Source organism: Protopterus annectens, chromosome 5.part0 (assembly GCF_019279795.1).
Source record: "Protopterus annectens isolate FY-2018-M chromosome 5.part0, PAN1.0, whole genome shotgun sequence".
Classification (NCBI taxonomy): domain Eukaryota; kingdom Metazoa; phylum Chordata; order Ceratodontiformes; family Protopteridae; genus Protopterus; species Protopterus annectens.
In genome coordinates, this window is record NC_056735.1 from 1,008,516,917 (window position 1) to 1,008,540,681 (window position 23,765).

Genomic DNA, 23,765 nt, shown 5'->3' on the forward strand with positions numbered 1-23,765 from the left:
ATCCTAATGCAAGAAGTACTAGAATATAGCACACAAATAAAATAACACATATCATCTGTAGGTCAAGACCCTCATACCTCAATTTGTAGATGTAATATATGGCATTTAAAAGTTCAGCATAGTTGAAATACTTGCAATTACCACTTTAAAAACTCTGCAATGTCAAAACTATTATATTTAAATATGAGAAGGATGTCAATTGTTAGTCTGGGTCATGGCTAAAAACAGTCTAATGACCAATCTACTTAGCCACTGAACAAAATGAAAATAAATAAATAAAATACATTCCACTCACATTGAAGATGTAGTGTGGCTTTTACCTCACCCACCTGTCCACTTAGTTCCATATGTAACTGGAAATATTCTGTAATCATTAGGTTGAATTTATCATAAACTAATGAATAAAGATCCCATCACTAAGAAATGTTTAACAACTGTTCTTTAGTGAGTATGGTTTCAGTAATGTAAAGCACATGTTTATTTTGGTTTGATCAACAAATATTGCATACATATTTTTTTAACTATAATAAATACAATTTTGGGAGCATTGTAGGTATCAAAACAGTACCACCTTAATGAAGTATAAAAAAATCAACCATCATGTTTCTTGTTCCCAGACATCTTTACGGTTATATATTGATAACAAAAGTGCCTTCAGGACATTTTAATAAAAGATAGCCCATATTACAAAACTGTCACATTCACTCCTTATTTGACTTGTTAATCACATCACTGAAAATGTATACATGTTTCTGACTTTATCTGCGAGATAGAACAGTTCCTTTCACTAGCTACTTTATTTATAAAATGGATACTGCCAAAACATTTAGATTACCTGATAATCTTTTCCAAGTTTTAAAGTGTGGATTCTAACATACCCATACTGTTGAACTCGATGCTTAAGGCTGCACACAAGTGTAATTATTGTCCTTCATCAAAAGGTATCTGTAGTTAACATATCAAGCCAATCACTATTCTCATGTAGCATCACGTAAATCTTAATAATACCCTTTCCTTCTTTTTCCATATGATCTTATCTTGAGATAACCTGCTGTATGACATTACTGCATCTAACCACTATGCATTAATTTATTCTCCTTCCTCATTAGTACCTGTTCATTCTTAATCTGATTTACCTGACTCTTACCCATTATTCGTTCTTCTTATTCCAGCTTATTGTCTACACATGTCAGCTTCTAATCCATTTTAACCACACAATTACTAATAAATCTACCTCTCACTGACTAGCATCATTAATGTTATCTCCAGTAAGTTCACCTTACTCATAATGTTACAGTGCTTAACAAACAACATACCCTCTTTAATTTTTATCACCTCAATCCCTGTCATCTACAAAACCTTAGCAACTTCGGCCTACCTTATTCTTTCTTGCATTCTATACTTACGTAGTACTACAATCATTATACCCCTCACCACACTGCTTACTCTGCTTTACTTCACCTCATCCTTTTTGGTCTTCCCGTGTTATTGTATAAAAAGTTATTACTTTTATATATAGTGTTATAATAGTATGCACACTATTGATCCTCCTGTTATATTCTCATGATATCTTACATTGTTTTTTCCAGTGCTTAACCTAATACATTCTTCTTCTTTTTCTTCTTCTTTGTCCATGTCTACACTGAAAGCATCTTCATCCTGTAGTTCTGTATCCCACTATTTGTCATTAAACAGCTCTGCTCACCACAGCACTGCTTATAATACTTCTCTCCATACACCTTTTTCATGTGTTTTCTTTATCCAAACTGGCCTGTTCTTCTTCATCCTTTTCCACTAATATTGAGTACCTCTCCGATTGTTTAACTTCATTCTCTTAGTTCTAATACTTGTAGTCAGTTCAGACTACTGAATATTTTTTGAACCAATACTATTATCTGTTTTCATAAAATTCATGTTGCTATGAATCAGATTCAGTATCGAGCAATGTTTTGAATATTCCAGAATACCAGAATTTTTAAACCATGGGGTTTCAGTGTTACGGTGTACCTCTTTTTGGACAAAAGTAATATTGGGTAATCGCAATAATAGTGTTTATCTAAATTGCAAAAAGTATTCCATGTATTTCTTAATATTTAAACAAAAATAATGAACATTTTCAAATTATGTTTATCATGCAAAATAGCACTGCTTCTGCTGAGATGTAAAGAGTGAGTAGGTACCTTAAACAATATTTTTCTTGCTTAGATGTACATAGATGGAGTGCTATTTCAATAAAAAAAAATTATAATAGAGATAGCATTGTATATTTAAGCATTAATAATGTATGCAGGCTTCCAAATGTTTAATGGTTTAGCTATTTAATTTCATACTTCTGGCTATGTATTATATATGCCAAACTTTGTTAAATGCCTTAATGACAATATTGTCCTTTTCATTTTGTTTGTCTTAGTGTATTTCTTACTTATTGTTGTCTTTACCATTGTGTCCCAGATCATGCCAGTAAATGGTCCCTGTCCAGTTCACTTGCCCAAGTGCAAAAATGCATGATAAAAAAGATAATGTTATGTACTGAACAGCTTTATCCAACAAATATGGCCAGATATTTTAGATGTACATAGAGTTCTTCAATAAGATAATTATAATAAAGATGACATTAAAATTGTGTGCATTAATAATGTATACATTCTTGTAAATGGTTAAAGTCTTACTTATTCACTACCATACCATGGCTATGTATTATACATAACAATCTTTGTCAAATGCCTTAATAATTCTATTTTTTTCTTTTAATTTTCTTACTTGTTATTGCTGTCATAGCTGAAAAAAATGCCTGTCCAGTTCAATTATCTGATTAATAAAGTATCTTCTTCTTCTTCTTTCGGCTTTATCCTGGTTAGGGGTCACCACAGCGGATCACCTGTCCGCACATTGAATGGCAGTGGAGTTTTACGGTGTCGAGTTGCCAGCCCGGCACCCAACCTTCCACAGAAGGCACACTCACACACACACCTAGGGCCAATTTTAGTGTCCAATCCACCTGCAGCATGTCTTTGGGATGTGGGAGGAAACCGGAGCACCCGGAGGAAACCCACGCGACCACAGGGAGGACATGCAGACTCCGCACAGAAGGCACCCCAGCCGAGGACCGAACCGGAGAGCCTCTTGCTGTGAGGCAGTAATGCTAACCACTGCACCACCGTGGCCACCCTATCTGATTAATAAAGTATAAAAATAAATAAACAAATAAATAAAAAGGCAGTTTTGATTTTCACACTTCATGTCAAGTACCCCAAAAAATCCAGTTGTGCACAAGTATGAGGTATTTAAAGGTATAAAGCACAGAATAATTTATCTAACAAATCTGGGTATATAGACGTAACATTTTGCTCAAACTTTTTTCTGAAAGTCAGCTGAAGCCACTTCTAAAAATTGATATTCTTATGAATATAGGAGGCTTTTTGAGAGAAAGAGATAGCTGGGTGCATATGTTTTCAGAGTGTAATGAGCTGGCAGACTTTAAAAATTCCATGCAGAGTACTTTGTCAGGGTTCCTGGATAAACAAGTGAGTGTAACTAAAGAAATGATTTTTTGAACAGGGACACAGGATCTCAGTTAAGGCCTTTTTAATTTTAATTCTGGTTGCTGCCAAAAAAAGCAGTTACTGGAAAATGAAAGACAAAGTCTAAAGCAACTGTACTTGAAGTAGTGAACATTGTCATAGAGATAAAAGAACAAGAAGTGAGATCTTTAGAAAAGGGTAGGAGCGAATTACATATAAAAGGGAAATAGTGGGAACAATACCTGCAGAAAATGTTGTGGAGAAGGAATCAAGTTGAAGAGAAGGCAGGAATTTAATGTTTTACATAATGCTGGACTGATTATATTTTATAGAAGAATATATGTGATGTATAATGTTTGTCGATGTGAACTTGTTAAAATTGTTTATTTTTATATGACTGCAAGGTTGCCTGTGTTGCAAGTGATAATTCAATAGGGGTGTTTAAAAAATAATCAAAGGATTCCTTATTCTTTCAAATGTATCATTTAATTTAGGGAAATGTTTTCCAAGACCTTTCTGTAATCTTTCCAAATATGGCATCATAGTTTGTAGCATGTAATTATCAATTTTGTTAGACTAATTTATTACTATTTTTTGAATAGATGAAAATGAATATGACATATTACTATGATGACATTTTCATCATGGTTTAAATACTGTGCTCATGATCATCACTTTGTGCTGGACTTCAAAAGGTTTGCTAACACAGTAAGACATTAAACTAAGTATATTACTGCATGCTTAACTCAAGAAGGATAGGGTTCCATCAGTTCATATTCAGTGTATACTAATGGTGTCTGGGAGAGCCCTATGCCAATTTTAAAAGGTAAAGCCATCTCACCTTGCTAACATCATTTAAAGTTGTATACTGGTGAGGCTCACCAATGTGCAAGGTTAAATCAGTGGTGAAGCCCACTGAAATGTAATGACTTCTTGGCAAGGCAGTAGCTCTACCTGCATATAAAACTAGATCCTGCAGGCAGTATCACCTGAGAAGGTGGGTTGTATTCAGCTCCTAATCTCATATACTGATGGACTTGTATGGAATTTTTCAAGAGAAGGGGTGGTATTTGCCCTGGAATACATGTATGCATAGTTGTGTGTAGTGTAAACTGTCTCCAACTTTATTATATTTTTTTAAATAGAAGAACATCCTTGGAGGGCTAGTGAGCTCATATCCATGTCTCTCTCCTCGGATGTGGTGAATGAAGACATGATAGCTCTGCTGCCCACCATGCCTGCATTCACAAGTCTACCCTACAGATGGAACTGTAGCATTGTGTAGGATCATGGCTGTGCAGCTCCACCTGCAAGTTGAACTTGGTATTGCAAGTAAGTTTCTGCCAGCAATATCAGGTCCAACATAAAGATGAAACTGTTCTGTCCTAGAACTTCAACAGGACTCATCTGCCCTGCTGAGACCTCAAGTAGCTTCAGCACTATACTCAGCATAGGTACTTTATATTCATTAACTGATGAACTGATAGGGAAAATCATTGTCTTGTCTGGGCTTAATGGCATTCCATTCAGTTCCATATATCAGTACTACAAGACATTGAATTGGGTGGACTCTGCCTCCCTAGATGATGTCATCTCAAGGTCAGGTTGGATTTTTTAGTTCTGTGCATTGGCAGCAAGATGATGGAGGCTGTTTAGTTTTGTTATACTACTGTTTTGGAATCCAGGGGCTTATCTTGGATCTGATAATATAGAAATGTGTTTCTCTTGCAAGAATAGGCCAAGATTGCTTAAATGTATGCTAATTTACAAAGCCATCTCCAGATACAGTTCTTCACAAAGCTCAAACTGGTAACTGAGAACTTTTTGATGGGAAAGCCACAACCTTCAGTGTGAAAAAGGAGTTGAATGGTAACTACCCAATGCAATGCAAAAAAATGTACCTTCATTAAAGGAGGCTCGAGTCTGGATCCCCTACACCAACAAGTAAGTGCATTTTCAATGAATTTTGAGTTTCACAGCATATTGAGAGACTGTTGAGTTTCTGCATTTTCAAGGACCATTGAGTTTCTGTGCATTTTTAAAGAATGTTCATTTTCTGTGCATTTTCCAAGAATGTTGAGTATATTCACAGAATGCTGAGTTTCTGTGCACTTTTGTGGACTGTTGAGTTTCTGTACATTTTTAAGGACTGGAGTTTCTGTGTATTTTCAAAGAATAATGAGTTTCAAGGGAAGAAAAGTGTACTGTTGCTCATCCTTAGTCTGTTTTCAATATGTAACTCTCTTGTTTAGCAAATGGCCATCATCATCATCAGTGTTTGTGCTATAAAACTTGAAAGCAGTGTTAGCATACTTACCTATGGGGCAGAAGGCTGTGGGTTCTACTCCCATATCATTTAGATGGAGTGCTGACATTATAGTGCCCTTTAAGAGAGGATGGGGGTTCTGCACTCCTGAGTGTGTCTTCCTTTGGACAAAATGTTTTATAACTATGAACCTGTTGCCAATTTGACAGCCATTCCCTATCACAACATTACCATGTAACCTGGGCAATTTATTCTTCAAGGGGCAGCAAACACTGAATTTGTACATGAATTACTGAAATGTAAAGCTGTTTGCCATCAGCACCATCTTCATCAGTTATAGATCTCTTTAATGTGGAATTATTCATATGACTTTAACTTCTGCAGATATTAAATATATTGACAGATATTGGTGGACTGTAATGACAGAAGTCTGAGTGGCCATTTGTGGTTGAAATGTTCTGCAATGGATAGTTTTGTCATTACTGATTCATACATTTTGTTTCATTACTCATGGAAAAATGTTCAAACCTACAAATTTAAAACACACTCTAACAAATGGTTCTGTATTATACAATGTATATAATTCAATACAATCAGGATGGTGCATCAAAGAACACATGCATGTATACATGGTCCTAAAAATGTGCGCAAAGAGCCTATGGAATGAAAACAGCCCAAAGGTAAACCTAATCTGCCACTGGCCAGATGCATTTCCTTTGAATGTAGATTTCACTGCTGTTTCAATGAATGTGAGTTACAGAGAACTTACTGTTCATGCCAAGTCTGCGTTTACTGTGAGACTGTAATTGTTTTATCTATCAAATGGCTATTAGTGTTTGTGCTATAAATTTTGAAATACAATTTTTACATATCTCTAATCATTGTAGAATTAAAGAAGAAACTAGTATGTACACTGCCAGATTTAAAAAAGTGTTTATGGCAAATGGGCATAAGTAGTCAAGTAATGGGACAGTGGAATAGCTGGGGGGAGTGCTGCCATGTGGGGGCTGCTGTGGGGGGGGGGTAATGACCTTGCCTAGAGCTCCATTCAACCATGATCCAGCTCTGCTTTGCAACAATTATCTTTAATGGCTTAATTTACTTTACATCCTTCAATTGTTTATTTCAAGTATCACATGCTTTGCCAAGAAGAAACACAAAAATGAGATATTTATAGATTATGACATCAGTATAGTTTTGTGTATCATCTACAAACACTAACATAGATAAAAATACATCTGAACAGAACTTATCATGGAATGACAAATAGCTTTGTTCTAGGTCATGACACTAAATGTACAACATAAAAACCCCACATTTTGAACCAACCTGTATGGGTTATATAAACCAGTTCTGTTTCTCTGTGCTTGCAATTTAAACAAACACATATGAAAACATTTATTATACAAAATATAATACTTAAAATGTGAGCACATTTCTATTGTACTCTATTCTAATATATTCTAATTTAATTAAAATAATAAAACAAAATCTGCAACATACTGCTTGAAAGTATTGTTGTACATTTTGCAGAAATGTTTTAGAAAACAGTATATAAGAGGATGTTTAGCTGTGATAATGTCTGTTTGTGCTGCGATTATACTCAAAGTTAAAGCCGTAGAAAAATGTATTCATCTTAGCTAGCTATTTTGCTTAATAACATAGCCTGAAATTTGTTTCTAACAATGTGGTGAACATTTTGCATTATTCTCAAATTTATCCTATGTGTTTGGATTCAATGATTCTCTAGATTTTTTCTTGTCCATTACACAAATTGCTTATAGATTGCTTTGAAGCTTTTCTCCCTGAGTCTCTATTTCAGGTGGATCTTTACTTATCTGGACTATCTAGACAACAAAACCAAAATTAAGTGTAAACTAAATAGGTAGTAATAAAGATTGTGATCTATACACTCATTACTGGTACAAAATATCCCCAAATTATTTTGCAGTACTAAACCTTTTCAAGATTGTAATAACAAAATGTCATCAGAGTAGCTAAAGACTTCCTGAAATCAATAAATTGTTTTACTTGCAGCTGATTGTCTATAAGATTCAAATTGGTATTGAGTTCACAGTTTCCACACAAGCTGCTGCTACATTGCCGTTGTGCAGACACTGAAATATTATTTTGGTTTCTGTTATCTTCCTTGTACATTAGACCATAATGTTTTAATGACTATTTGAAATTTTGCAAGCATTGCCAACATGAAAAACTCTGCTATAAGTTCATATGATTTACAACAACATGGCTTTTGCAAGAATATGGTATGGGAAAATGGATGGCTACATTTTAACTTCCTCTAACAAATTTTACATGTTGCTATAATGGCTACATTACAGACTGTGATAGTAAAATCTACATTATGTATATTTTTATGTAGCATCCTTTTTTGGTCTGGCTCACTCAGTTAACATATTAGAGATTTTTTTTTTCTGATTTCAGTGACTTCAGCTATCAGACTGCTTGCCGCTATTAGTACTGTGGTTCTATGTAGTTTACTTGACACATGCTAATGGCTGTCCAAGATAAATTAAAATATGTCAGAAGAAATGGATATTCAAGTTACAAAATAAAGTTTTCCTGTCATAACTCATGAGGAATTTTCCATGTCCTGGAGAACAAAATCTGAACTTTTCACTTGCTGAATTTTGCTAGCCAGTGAAATAAAAATCAGCGATGTAGAATCTTATTTCTCTTCATTTGCGTCTCTTTAAGAAGCAGTTACAAAACCATTAAAGAATCTTCCTTTATTAAATATACATATTTAGATTTCAACAAGAGGCTAAATGCATCAGAAGAAAAAAATCCCTTCACTAAAGGATTGGAAAGCTGTCAATCATTTTGTTGTCTGCACAGCCTGCAAAATTGTTCAACGTCTGCAAAATAAAACATTTTGTTCTTGTGGCCAGTCTAGATGGAATATCATTTTGTTAGAATAATATCTGAACTAATAGGAGTAAACGATAAACCTCACATCATTTAAACCTGCAACATAGAGGGATAATATTATTACTACAACCTAGATGATCTAGATTTGTTTAGTGGCCTAACCACTTTAAATAACTGGTGGGGAAAAGGAAGAAAAACAATCCTTTGCCTTCACGACTGTTTGCAGGAGCAGGATTAAGAATAATATTATCTGTAGTGGAGGGATTAGGAAAGGGCTGACCATTAGAATAAACTCAGTTGAAAATGGATTAATGAATGCAAATGGGTGGGTCCTAGGAGATTAAATCTGCCTGGGTATGCAGCCATGCATGTGAAACCATACCTTATGGTTCACAATAATCTATTAGCTGGTGCTAGAACAGAGGTGGGAGGGCCTTTCTGCAACTGCAAGCACCAGTGGAAGCTCTCATGTATACACTCTCCAGCATCTCTTATTTTCCAGTCTGTCTAGCTGGTGGCCCTAACCTAGGGAGGTTAATCACATTGGTCGGCTGCACAAAGCAGAGGATGAGAAGAAAACAGAGTTACAAGGAGATATGTTACAAGCACAGATCACCATTAGCCAAACAAGTGTTACTCATGCCAAAAAGAACTATCAACCTCCAAATCCCGAGGCAATAGTTGTTGGTATATTGAAATAGTCATTAGCTAGTGTTAATAATTAACTGAAGGAGTTTGTTGACCTCGTTAGACTTCCTTAGAGAATATGAATACAAGAAGTTGTACACTTTTTAAATTATAGAAATTTGCCCTTAACTTGATTAGACTGAAATGTTCAAAAATGTACACTTGGGCCACTACTAACTTTGATATTTCAGTTTTTTTAAAAATAGCAATGGAGCAACCATTGATTCCCTTATCAAAGACTGTGTAGACATTGTAGTTAGTATAGAATCTGATCTTATTATTAGGTTTTGTGTGGCCGTCTTTGATCTTACTAACATGGCATTTTATGAAGTATTTGACTAACTTTGTGTAAGAAGTGACTGAATTTTTAGTTGCATAGTTTTGTTCATTTAACTTAAATAATTTCATAATTATTGATCTCTACATTTTAAAGATGACTTACTGGCACAGATGCACATTGATTCATTTTCCACAATCATCTAATATAACAAGTATACAAACAACATGGACTCATTTCTCTTTAACTATTTCTTTTTTTTCACTTGCAGTTTTCAGTAGTAGTTTATCTACTGGCTCAGATTGATTTGTGATACTGAATACATTTACTTCTTTTATATACACATCAATTATTATAAGATTTGGAATGATTTGTATTCCCATTTCAGAACTTTCTCATTTTACATTAGGTAATGGTACCACTTTTTCTTATTCTTTACCTTCTAAGTAAATATATAGTGCCAGATTCCATAAAGTTCATGGATTTCGGCACATTACACTAATATTAGTACAATACTTAATGGATAACGTAATATGTAAATGTAGTACAAGAAAATCAAAGTAGCTCAGCTCACAATGGCGTATTGCAGTAGAAATGGCACACTTAACAAACATTCAAGTAACCCATAAGTAATGAGAAATGGTTGTCTACTCACATTGCACAATAATAAAGTAATGGAAAAATGATCACAATTCAGCCATCCTAATAGTTATACATATATACCTATATATATATATATATATATATATATATATATATATATATATATATATATATAAGCAGAACATGTCCAGTAAGGTTAAGGAAAGCTATGGAATATAGCTGACTCCATTATGATACTAAATAAAATGAAAAAAAATGCCAAGTATCCCAATGTATGCTGCATGGCATTCATAACATATATTTTCTGAAATACACCCAGAAACATCACAGACAACTAATCATATTTCCATAAATCATCCACTAACATAAAGCACTTGCATCAAAGCTTCAATGTCATTGGAATACACACTGACAGCAATCTTTTCATTAAGCTCAGAGACAACTGCTGATATCTCCATAACACATGTATTAAAAAAATATGGTGGTTTGCACTTACAGATTCTGCCAGAATCTGTCCATTTTCAAATAAAAATTTAAAGGAGAAAGGCAATCACAGCCATATTGCCATGACTAACATTTGCTAACAATGTAATAATTATAACCGGCAGCCCAAGAGGTAAATCTTCCGTTGCTAGAAAATAACGGGCAAAAATAAAATATGTACAAAAGCAACGGAACGAACCATGCAGAATCCAGGCAAGAGCCAAAAGCACAAAAGTCAGTGTCGCTGCATAAGCACAAAAGTCAGTAATGCTGTATAAAAGCACAATAGTCAATGATGCTGTATAAAATCATTCATCATTCATCATGGCAAGGAATCCAAGAACCATGCAAGAAGTCTTCAAATAATAAAAACAGTCCACAGGTTTAATAAAAACTGGTAAGCGCTTTCACTGTAGAGCTTCTTCAAACCAAGTACAAACTAAAGGAATCACACTATATATACACATATTATCAAAACTTCATCCAGTCAAAGGCTGTTCAAAATAAATAAATAATTAACAAGTAGCACACACTTAATTGAATCATTCATTTGAAACGAATGAATGCTCGTTCGTTCAAATTGCAAAGCAAGCAAAATAAGCAATACTAAAACACGTGCTAAAATAGCTGCACTAAAATATGTCTAATAAAGAAACAAATATATATATATAGTAAATGAATGGTTACATAATGCTATACTCGTAAATGAACTATACTAAACAAGAATGTATAAATATATGAATATATATGCAAAAATAAATATATGTAAATATGCATCCAAATATCATATAGTCCCAAAAATCATTTATGTAACCTTCTTTTCTTTAATAAAGGTTTAATAGAGGCCCTTTCATTAAGGCCTTTTCCTCTGTCAGCACGAAGTATAACAATACAACAGGTTTCTCTATGCTCAGTATGTGTCAGAATATCACCTTCTCTAATACTAGGATGAATAATTTCAATGACTCTGAAATTAAAGGTGTGAGTGTTACCCTGTTCTAAAACATGCTTTGAGAGTGCATTATGTAAAGAGCTTTTTCTAATATGATATATATGCTCCCTCATTCTGTCATGGAGCACCCTGTTGGTTTTGCCAACATAAACAGAACTACAGGCTGTGCACTCTGCTAAGTAAACAACATGGGGGGGTCATGCAGTTCGCTTCTACTTTAAAAAATAACTCTTTTCAAAGATCTAGATGATAGAAAACATTAGGTGTGTTAATAAACATACAAAAATTACAGGTACCACATGGCATAGTGTGCCCCATAACAGGGGTCGTGTTGACAGAATTCCTGTCATAACACAAGAGCCTCCTCAAGTTTTTATGATTCTTGAATTGAAACTTGGGAATATCACCCACTATCCTAGCTATATCATCATCAACTTGTAAAATGGGCCAATGCTATGCAAAAAGATCAGTAACGTGTCTATAATCGCTTGTAAAAAACAGGGGAATTTTAACTTTATTCATGGTGTTATTTTGACCATTGACAAAACCTGCCTCCAAAGCAGTTCCAAAATATGGTCTTACTGTGGTTAGCCTCAAATCTTTGAGGTCTGACCATTGTTTGCTGATTTCACTAGCAGTGTATCCCCTGTCCAAAAACTTTCTATGCAAACCAGCAAGCTCGTGCTGGAAACCATCCAAAGACAGATTTAACCTAGAGGCCCTCATTCCCTGTCCTCTGATTACATTTCTAAAAATATAACCAGGATGCATGCTGGACCTAAAAAGAAAGGCATTTCTATGACATGTCTTACGATGCATACCTGTATTAATTGTGTGCTCATCCAACTTTTCAATATAAATGTCCAGAAACTCAATACGAGTATAAGACCAATTGTAAGTAAACTTAAGACAGTCAGTTAAATTATTAATAACATTAAAAAATTGTACCAAGTCATCAGGCGACCCTCACCATAACAAAAACAGGTCATTGATAAAACATCGATAAAATAATACATGTTCCTTAAAACATGTAGGAAGGAATAACATATTAAGCTCCCAATTGGCAAGAAACATATTGGTGTAGCTATTAGCACACGAAGTGCCCATAGCTACACCATGTTTCTGTAAATACATCTCATCGCAGAAAGTGAAAACGTTGTTCTCAAGAACAATTTCTAGGAGAAAACAAATCAAGTCAATTTGCTTCTCAGGGTAATCACTATGTGCTGATAAATACTCATGCATATACTGCATGCCCAGTTCATTGGGAATCATGGTAAATAATGATTGAACATCAAAGGTAACAAAAATGACATCACTGACATCAAAGATATCCTTGGTATTTTCATATAAATCCACCAAAAACTGTTTGGAATCTCTTAAAACTGTATGATTCTGACTGATGACAGGTCTCAGGAACTTCTCAACATACAGTGAGAGTGGTTCAGTAACCCACCCTCCTCCAGCCACAATAGGTCTCATGGGAGGATTGGTGGGATGCTTATGGATTTTGGGCAAACCTTGAATTGATGGAATTAATGGATCTGTTACTTTCAAAAAAGAAAATAATTCTTCCGTAATAAGATGAGCAGAAAAAATATCCAAAAATATCCTTTGCAACTGATTCAAAGCTAACCTTTCTGGATATGTAAGGTTATATCGGGTGTGCTTCCTACAATTCTTACAATCATCATAAAAATGATAGATATTTTCTGAATCAGTTGCAAAATAATAGTTCTATTGTAATTCGCCCAGCAGATAAAGGTGGGCTTATAGTTTTCATGGACAGGTCACATTATAGTCAATCCATGACCTTGATGTTAAGTGATGTTAACTTTTATGGTAAGATCTCGACTGGGGATGTGCATCATGTTATTTCATCTGTTGGTAATGATATTTTGGATATTATTTCTGCTCATCTTATTACCGAAGAATTATTTTCTTTTTTGAAAGTAAGTGATCCATTAATTCCATCAATTCAAGGTTTGCCCAAAATCCATAAGCATCTCACCAATCCTCCCATGAGACCTATTGTGGCTGGAGGAGGGTGGGTTACTGAACCACTCTCACTGTATGTTGAGAAGTTCCTGAGACCTGTCATCAGTCAGAATCATACAGATTTAAAAGATTCCAAACAGTTTTTGGTGGATTTATATGAAAATACCAAGGATGTCTTTGATGTCAGTGATGTCATTTTTGTTACCTTTGATGTTCAGTCATTATTTACCATGATTCCCAATGAACTGGGCATGCAGTATGTGCATGAGTATTTATCAGCACATAGTGATTACCCTGAGAAGCAAATTGACTTGATTTTTTTTTCTCCTAGAAATTGTTCTTGAGAACAACTTTTTCACTTTCTGCGATGAGATGTATTTACAGAAACATGGCGTAGCTATGGGCACTTCGCGTGCCAATAGCTACGCCAATATATTTCTTGCCCATTGGGAGTTTAATATGTTATTCCCTCTTACATGTCTTAAGGAGCATGTATTATTTTATCGACGTTTTGTCGACGACCTGTTTTTGTTATGGCGAGGGTAGCCTGATGACTTGGTACAATTTTTTACTGTTATTAATAATTTAACTGACTGTCTTAAGTTTACTTACAATTGGACTTGTACTCGTATTGAGTTTCTGGACATTTATATTAAAAAGTTGGATGAGCACACAATTAATACATGTATACATCGTAAGACATGTCATAGAAATGCCTTTCTTTTTAGGTCCAGCATGCATCCTGGTTATATTTCTAGAAATTTAATCAGAGGACAGGGAATGAGGGCCTCTAGGTTAAATCCATCTTTGGATGGTTTCCAGCATGAGCTTGCTGGTTTGCATAGAAAGTTATTGGATAGGGGATACACTGCTAGTGAAATCAGCAAACAATGGTCAGACCTCAAGGATTTGAAACTAACCACAGCGAGACCATATTTTGGACCTGCCTTGGAGGCAGATTTCATCAATAGTCAAAATAATACCATGAATAAAGTTAAAATCCCCCTGTTTTTTACAAGCGATTATAGACAAGTTACTGATCTTTTTGCACAGCATTGGCCCATTTTACAAGTTGATGATGATATAGCTAGGATAGTGGGTGATATTCCCAAGTTTAGATTCAAGAATCATAAAAACTTGAGGAGGCTCTTGTGTTATGACAGGAATTCTGTCAAGACGACCCGGTCCTGTTATGGGGCACACTATGCCATGTGGTACCTGTAATTTTTTTATGTTTATTAACACATCTAATGTTTTCTATCATCCAGATCTTCAAAAAGAGTTCTTTTTTAAAGTAGAAGCGAACTGCATGACACCTCATGTTGTTTACTTTGCAGAGTGCACAGCCTGTGGTTCTTTTTTATGTTGGCAAAACCAACAGGGTGCTCCGTGACAGAATGAGGGAGCATATATATCATATTAGAAAAAGCTCTTTACATAATGCACTCTCGAAGCATGTGTTAGAACAGGGTAACACTCACACCTTTAATTTCAGAGTCATTGAAATTATTCATCCTAGTATTAGAGAAGGTGATATTCTGACACATACTGAGCATAGAGAAACCTGTTGGATTGTTATACTTCGTGCTGACAGGGGAAAAGGCCTTAATGAAAGAGCCTCTATTAAAGCTTTATTAAAGAAAAGAAGGTTACATAAATGATTTTTGGGACTGTATGATATTTGTATGTATATTTACATATATTTATTTTTGTATATATATTCATATATTTATACATTCTTGTTTAACATAGTTCATTTAAGAGCATAGCATTATGTAACCATCATTTACTATATATATATTTTTTTGTTTCTTTATTAGACAGATTTTAGTGCAGCTATTTTAGCATGTGTTTTAGTATTGCTTATTTTGCTTGCTTTGCAATTTGAATGAATGAGCATTAATTTGCTTCAGATGAATGATTCAATTAAATGTCTGCTACTTGCTAATTTTTTAACTATTTGAACAGCCTTTGATTGGATGAAGGTTTGATAATATGTGTATATATAGTGTGATTCCTTTAGTTTGTACTTGGTCTAAAGAAGCTCTACAGCGAAAGCACTTACCAGTTTTTATTAATCCTGTGGATTGTTTTTATTATTTGAAGACTTCTTGCATGGTGCTTGGATTCCTTGCCATGATGAATGATGAATGATTTCATACAGCATTATTGACTGTTGTGTTTTTATACAGCATTACGGACTTTTGTGCTTATACAGTGACACTGACTTTTGTGCTTTTGCCTCTTGCCTGGATTCTGCCTGGTTCGTTCCGTTGCTTTTGTACATATTTTATATTTGCTGACAATGGGTTAAGGACTTGTCTGGGGAACACAAGTAATACACACGCCCAAGGAAAGTTGGAGATAGAAAAAAGATGTGGGGTGTGGGAAATGAAGAGAGATACACAAGAGGAATGTTGGAATAGGAAAATCTGAGGGAAAGTCAGAGGAGCATGGACAATTATTTATTTATTTATTTATTTTGGTGAGAATAGCCCCCTCCATTTTTTGGATCTATATTAAAAGATCGAATGTTTAGGTGATCGAACACCTAAACATTGATCTTCTAATATCGAAAGCAAAAAATGGCGAATGTCTGATTTGACACAGGGAAAGATTTCCCTTGGCTGTTCTCCAGATTTTGCCATTTCCGTACTGCTGAGCGATCTTGGAGTTGATTTAGTTAGGGGGTGTAGGTGCACAGCCCCTCATATAGGGGGTTGTGGGGGGTGAAGCCCCTCACTTAGTTTGGATGCAAAGATTTTTTTTTTTTACTGGCCAACATGAGTGTTTCCCTGGGGGGGTTCGATATGCTTAGGTTCAATATTAGAAGATTGATGTTTAGGTGTCCGATCACTTAAACATTCGATCTTCTAATATAGACCCTTTTTTTCTTAAATAATAGAAGAAAAGAGAAACATAGGGAAATAGGAGGAGAAGGACATCACAGCAGGTATACCTATATAACAGTTTGCACAATACAAGACAGACAAAGTTGAAAAAAAAACAGTAAGGACAGGTGGGTTACATGGTACACTGCACAACAGGGCCAATGGAAAATTGACAGACAAGGTAGGGATGCATACCAGCCATGGTGGAATGCAGAAAAACATAACTACCTATGCACTATCACATTATGATATGTCACAAACAGTGGGGCAGTCATGCTTGGATGTGTATGGCCAATGGTAGATGTGTGTTCTAGGGTAATAAATCCTCATTACAGTACACATTGGGATAAAGAAACACATAGCCCATTAGTCTGTTCACAGTTCACATGTACGCCAGGCAACATCACAGATGAGCAAATGCAGGTCTAAAAATGCTAGATAACTCCAGTAGAGGATAGAACCAAACCTACAACCATGCATGTGAAAGGCAAACAACCAAGCACAGTGCCAAACAGGAGTACGGGAGAAAAGCAACAAAAGCTGTTACATACACAAGTAGGTGTAAACTACCCAAACAAATATGTGATGCAATGTGTATATGTTACACACATATGTAATGTCAAATACAACACTTGTAGATGTTAATGTTTATCTGTCATTGGCCTAAACAGAATATACATGAAAGAAAGGTGAGTTCACATACACACACCAATGACATGTAAGAATATTTGCGAAAATGTGACAGTACAGCATACAATATATAGCAGGTTGTGCATATAGATGTGAAAAATGTACACTGGATAACACACAAGTATAATGAGAACAAGGACGTTTTGCAAGTAGTGACCAGCAACTTGTGTGCAGATGTCTCATATTGTAAAATGGCAATGCATTTGGCACATGTTCACTGTGTCAAACTAATAAATGGCAATGGTTAATAGTCACAACAAAAGCAAACATATCTGCAAAAATAACAGCAAAATATGAAAGTGGAAGGGATGTGGTTAACCTGGGTCCACATGAGGGTAATGTAGGTAGGACAAGATAAGTTGACACACTACAAATGCATGTGTACAGCAGACAGGGTGCTGTAGAAGTAAAACAGAAATACATTTAACCAAATGGAAAGTGTATGTCAAATGGCCTATTCAGGTCCTGAGATCCACAGAACTGGACATGTATAAAACAAAACTACACAGTAATGTGCAATCATGTAACATCAGCGTTTGTAGGTAAGCAAGCTGAACATTTCAAGCACATACATATATGCATATACTGCTATGCAAATGTTGAATAAACAAACACAGGTGTATGTCAACCATCCTTCTCATTACTGAGCAGAGGACACTCCTTTGAGCATCATCACAGCACATTAGCAATAAGTCAGTGAATGCTCACGTTAAAGATACAATTGTCTGTCATTATGTATCTGACTATGTGCACACACACATATACACTCAGTTAATGTGTACTACTATTTATGAAATGTGTAAACTGATGTCAGTAAGTAATGGCTGTGGCAATTTTACATACAGCAAACATGGCATAATGCACTGTTTAAGAATGTATGATCTTTAACACTGTGTGTAGTGTAATGCTATAGTGCTGTTTGATGCAATCAGAAAATGAGGACCGCACATAAACAGGGTATACCTCCATAAAATCTCACATGGCATCGGTATTGTCATCCAAAACACATATGGAATGATATGTTTTTCTATTGCATGTACCTGATATGGCACTATACAATTCCAAGACATATCACAGTGCTAGTGATGGACTATGGATGGCATATGTTATCTGTCATTTGTCCCACATGTTTGCAGGCTATCATTTGCAGCAGTAGTTGGAAAGTTGAATGTGGGTGGAAAGTTTAATATGTTAATGTTTGTAATGCACACATTGCAACAGAAGTAAATGGGACACAACGATAACATAAACATGAGAGATACATAGTATACATACACAAGAGTGCACTTACAGTCCAATGAATTAAATGGCAAACACCATGTTGGCAAAATAACACAAGCAGAACATGCAGACAATATTTACAGACTGGAGGGACAAGGCTAATGGGGCTGAGAATGCCAAATGACCTCACATACTATCTCCCTGAATGAACTGCACATAGCCCATGCCTTATCCTGAAAGAAGAAACTCATAATGTCCCTTATTTATGTTTGGAACACATTAGTCATGACCTCCTGGTCCTCCCAATAATCAACTTGATTACGGTTGTGTTGTAATCTTCTCCTGGGTGCAGGCATGATAGATTGGGTAGAGGCTGGTCCAGATTCCTCATTATCATCATCACCATCACTATTATCCTTGGAAAACTCTGACAGTGCCCTGGCATGCACTTGTCATTGTCATCTCATAGGAGACTATTCACATGTCTCATTTTCTGCCAAGATTAATTGCAAAATACAACAGAGAAGAATAGCACACATCTATAATTCAGAGCAGTCCCATGAATATCATAGCAGAACCTAATATGAATATGATGACAATTTACACAGGGACTGACACACGTCCATTATGTATAGAGTTACCTCATAAATTCCTGGTCCTTAATGCCCTATGTGTAAATAGGATGTCAGTAGTCTTTGTGAGGAATTCTATAGGTTAGACACACCCACCCTGGTAACTAGCTCTGTAAGAATGTATGAATGCTCAAACTAAGAGTTTGTACTGTCTGCATCTAATGGTTTATATGAACAACCACCAAGTGTCATTGTTAAAATGAGCAGAAAATGACATGACAATATTGTGGACAATAGGCAAGCCATATGACAAACATCTGAGACAGGCAGCATGATAATTTGCTGAACACACATAAATGTAATGAATATGACAGCAACAAATATTTTATGTGTTGAATCAACACAGTTTGTAACATATGAGAATCTATTAATCTGTTATTAACAGTATTGTTTGTGTATAATTGCATGTATTATCTACCAAAAAATATTACCCAGTCAGTAGCTTGCAAAATGCAAACCTCATAAAGATTCTTACTGATTATGAATAGCTGAAAACAAATGTCTATCTGTACAAGTGTCAATAAACCTAAGCTATAACTTTCGTAGGCATATACAATACCAATGCTGAACTGCAGTGTGTTCTAATTATGAACTGTTACAAACAAATGTCTACCTGCACGAGTGTCAGTAAACCTAGCTTATAAATGTATTTCAACATAAGCATCAAAGCTGTTACAGGTACATGCAATATCACTTTTGAACTGAAGAGTATGCAACACAGTCTGCAAACAGCAATACGTATGACAGATACACCCACCCAACTATTATTTATGTTGTGTAGTGAAATTCAAAATCTGTGTGCTGAAACAATAGCTGAATGTTATATGATAGTTAAAAATTTTAAAAATTCCATCACAGTTGTAAGCACAGCTATAGTGTTATGATTTCACCTACCTTACTGATGCATGATGGCTATTCCTGCATTCTAATCAATATACATGTCATTGTGAAAAAAGCAGTCCTGAAAACAGGAGCAGATGCATTTCATTTCATAAAACAGAAAAGGTAATCAAATACCTATCTCTCTGTCTGCTGTTGCTCAAGTCTGTGCATCCACTGGGGAAACATGGCTTGGTTCCTGGTCAGATCTTCCTTACCTTAAAGCAGAAAAGAGAACGTATGAATGATGTATTCCACAAATAACAGTGATATACATTGCTCAGAACAGTTTCTAGTCAATCTATTCCTGAAGAATGTTAGATAATCACCATACACAGCTTTCAGTATTACATTCAGGTTTTAAAATCTTTAAACACAGATTAGAGGACATCAGATTTAAACCTGAAACTACAATGTTCATTCAAATGCTAATTTTGAGAATTACTTGGTTAGCTAATAATTTATCTTGACTACAAATGCATGTTTTGAATCTGTTAAAGGACTTCTTTTTATGACATCACCTGAATGGGGGATGGTTTACCAATCTGGATCCTAGATTAAGATTTCAAAGTATGACCATTTGCTGGTTATGAACATAAAGAGCTTTAAAACCTTCATTTATGTCAGCACTGTTTTCAGAAACATTAACAGTAATGGAAGTCATTCATTACTCAGACAGTAGAACAATGTCATGTAGCATACAGCTTCTGTGAACAGAGTCATACATGTTGCTGTACATCAGGGACACAGTAAGGTATGTGTGAAGACCATGATATTCCTTGCTAAATCGCACATCACTAGGAAAATACATAAATCGTCCCTGATTTGCATTTCAGCTATTGGTCTGCCCATTCCACTCCCTTAAAACTTGAGGATGATGTTCTTGAAGTGAATTTAATATTTAATGTTAAAACAGAACTTAATAGCATTTTTACAAAATATATAACATTACAATGCAATAGTCAGGCATATAGTTGTCTGTAGCAAGCTTTACTGACTGTGCTGTTAAAAAGCTGATGTTAACAGACCATTATGGATTATAAATATGTTCACAGGAATTTGATTAGCTAAGTTATTCACAACCATTTATTTATTTATTTATTTATGTAACATTTGTTTACCAGGAAAGTCTGACTGGGACATAGTCCATTTTTAGCAGAGGCCCGGGAAAAAAAGCTCCACAGACATTTTACAACATGAAATTAAAATTAAAATTAAAAGCTCTACAGATGTTTGACAACATTACATTGTGGTGTTACATATTAGACATTATATTGATTTGAACATCCTTCTATAGATTCAAGACAACTGAAGACCCTATAGGCATTGATGTACATTTAGAATAGTATTACATATGATATGTCCTTACAGCATTACATTTAGAGCAGTCATATTACTTATAGTTCAAGGTAGTAGGGGTTATTTAAAACAGCCAACAGAACAGGGAGTAAGAGAAGAGAGGGGAGAAGTGGATAGTTATGAAGAGGCAGACGTGTTATTGGCGACACAGTAGGATAGGAAGATGGGGTATGAGTAAGAAGTGTGAGAAGTATGACAATGTACATTAATATCAATAAGTGGAATATGCTTCTCTAAATAAATGGAATAGGTGGATTAAACCAACATAACCATTTCAGATACATGCCGTTTATCTGGATTTGAACCTACAGCATGTCAAAATGTAGGGAGGCTGTCCTGTTTCATTACAAACCAAGCTAGCAGCAAGCACACGTTTATTAAACAAAAGCAATTGTTAGAAAGTTGATGTTATCAGACTGTTACAAATTATAGCCATATTCATAGGAATATTCATGATTAACTCTTGTTATTCATAACACTACACAACATAAACATTAACATCAAGTATTGAAGTATGCTTCTCCAAAGAAATGCTGTGAGTGAAGTAAACCAAAATAACAATTACAGATATGTTTCCCTATGTGGATTGGAACCTACAGCATGCCAAAATGTAAACATGCTAGCCAGTTCCCTTACAAGCCAAACTAACAGGCGGCATGGGATTTGCTTAAAAAAAAAAAACAGGTAGTATAGGTGTTTATTAGAATTCCTGTGGATAATTGACGACTATGGAAACTACAAACACTTATTGGACAATTTATTGTAAAGAAATTACAGCTATCAACACATACATAAAAACATATGTGTAAGTATTCAGACAGGCATTCCTTTTTGGTTTAAATGTGTCCATGTACTTTTTTAGGAGGAATGACTTAACAGATATCTGTATGGGTTTTTATTCCAATGCATAATGGTGCAGTATGCTTTACTGTGGTACTATAATGAAAAAATATGATGTGCGCAGTCATCCAAGGCCTATATGTTATAAGCATCAGTTATATGCAGGCAGACAGTGGCTATGCAAAATGATATCGTTAATGTTATAAAACATGTATACGTACAAAGGTATTAATTATGGATATTACAAACATTATTAAATGAATTAGCAACATGGGACTCAAAACCGGGTCTATATCATACGCACAAAATTTCATGTGTGTGACTACAGATACGTTGACACATAGAATGCGAACAATGTAAACAGCTAATTGCCACATTCTCAATTCATGCAGCCATTCGCAAAAAAAAAAAGTTAGAAACCCAAATCAGGCTGTGCTCCCCACACCCCCCTAACTTAATATATCAACTCTGTGATTGCACTACAGTGAAAAAAGGGTAACACCATGTAGTTGGCCAACTACCTCCTTGCCCTGTGACATATTCATCAACTCACTTAAATGCATTTTGATGAATATGTGTCACTCATTACGTGTTCACTTTTCAGCCGTTTGTGCTTATGATATAGACCCATCCAAACCATAGGTATAAAAACAGCAGTTACTAAGTCCACTTAATTATCCCCATGAGCTAATTATCACAGCAGCTACTAAAGGGTTAAACAATATATTTATCTAACATATATAAATATATATATATATATATATATATATATATATATATATATATATATATACATCTTTCCAATCCTTTTCAGCTACTTCAATATTACAATGTTTGCACAATCCTCAAAGCAAAAGTCTTGTTAAATTCTTATGCCTTACAACATACAGACCTTCTCCCCTTAGTGTATCACACTCAGAAACAAGATGTAAGACTGTTTCCAATTCTGTTTTACAAAACCTTCATTTGTCTGTTTCTCCAAAATGTCCAATGGACTCTGTAAACCAACATGTATGTAGTCCACTACCCCTAGCTGCCAATATTAACCTTTCATCTTTTGGTTTAAGTTTACCTTTCCTTAACCATTCCTGTGTTGTATCCTGATGGACATGAAGTTGTTGTAGGAGTTTTGTGTACTTGCAACTATGGTTATGCACTTTCTACATTTCTAGCCTTCTCATTTGATCCTTTACTTTGTATTCTTTCCTTTTTTTGGCATATTCAGTTGCTACTTGATTTTTATCTACTTCTGGTTTGATTTCCATTCCCACTTGACACCAATATGTTTCTACTAAACTAAGCAGGGAAGTCACCTTAGACTTGTTCTCCTCATGTTTTAAACCTTTCACTGTGTTTGGATCTTTTGAAGTCAGCAGATATGTATGCGGTCATACGATTTCAGAGCTATACATGTAATCATTTTCGAAGATGAATATATAACCTTGGTATACACTGATTTAATAAATCATTTTATTAGTGTGAAGCATTTTTCTTGTTTTCCTTTCCATCTGATCCAAAAACCTTTGAGGCCAGTCAGTTGTTACAAAACTGTAAGTGAGAAAAGGCAAATTGAT